Below are 906 nucleotides of genomic sequence, written 5' to 3'. Positions count from 1 at the left end.
GTCTTAAAAATGAGGATCCACACAAGCACCTCAAAGAATTTCACATTGTGTGCTCAACAATGCGGCCTCAAGGTATTTCCGAAGAGCATGTTAAATTAAGAGCTTTTCCCTTTTCTCTTGATGATTTTGCCAAAGAATGGTTGTTCTATTTACCACCTGGATCCATCACTTCATGGGATGGGATGGTGAGAGTCTTCTTGAGAAAATACTTCCCAACCTCAAAAGCTATTGGCATCAGAAGAGAGATTAGTTGCATCAAGCAAAAGGATTATGAAGAGCTATATGAATATTGGGAAAGATTCAATCGATTGTGCACAAACTGCCCTCAACATGACATCTCTGATAAGTCCCTAATTGAATACTTTTATGGAGGTTTATTACCTTTAGAAAGGAGGTTGATTGATGCAGCATGTGGAGGATCAATTGAAGACAAAACACCTCAAGCCATTAGGGACCTAATTTCTACAATGGCAGCAGCCTCAAAGCAATATGGAGACCAAGGACAGCTGCCACGAAGAGTAAACGAGGTAAGTACATCTTTCTTAGCTTCCCAAATTTCTGATCTAAGCTCTGCTGTTCGTAGCCTTGTTGTAGGACAAGCCCAACAACCTCAGCAATCAAGGCCATGTGGGATATGTGCCATGGTAGGACATCCAACCGACATGTGTTCTTCTCTTCAAGAGGAAGAGCACCAAGTCAATACATTTGGGGGACTTAATCCATACTCTAACTCCTACAAACCAGATTGGAGAGGGCACTCGAATTTCAGTTATGCTAGGGCAAATCAATATCCAAGCTATCAACAAAGAAATCCAGCCCAAGCAACACCTCAAGAATCTAATACGCCACTTGAAGAGATTGTGAAATCCTTAGCAAATTCAGTACAAAACCTTGAGCAACAAATAA

General features: G+C 41.2%; 1 non-coding gene across 1 annotated transcript; it reads right to left on the bottom strand.

The window, feature by feature from the left end:
* Nucleotides 1-230: 230 nt before the first annotated feature.
* On the bottom strand, nt 231-337 carry LOC122724720. Its single transcript, XR_006352173.1, has one exon. It is a non-coding gene; the product is annotated as a small nucleolar RNA R71 (small nucleolar RNA).
* Nucleotides 338-906: the final 569 nt, after the last annotated feature.

Source organism: Manihot esculenta, chromosome 9 (genome assembly GCF_001659605.2).
Source record: "Manihot esculenta cultivar AM560-2 chromosome 9, M.esculenta_v8, whole genome shotgun sequence".
Lineage (NCBI taxonomy): Eukaryota > Viridiplantae > Streptophyta > Magnoliopsida > Malpighiales > Euphorbiaceae > Manihot > Manihot esculenta.
Note: the sequence above shows the minus strand (reverse complement) of the source record. Positions and strands in the feature narration are given on the sequence as shown.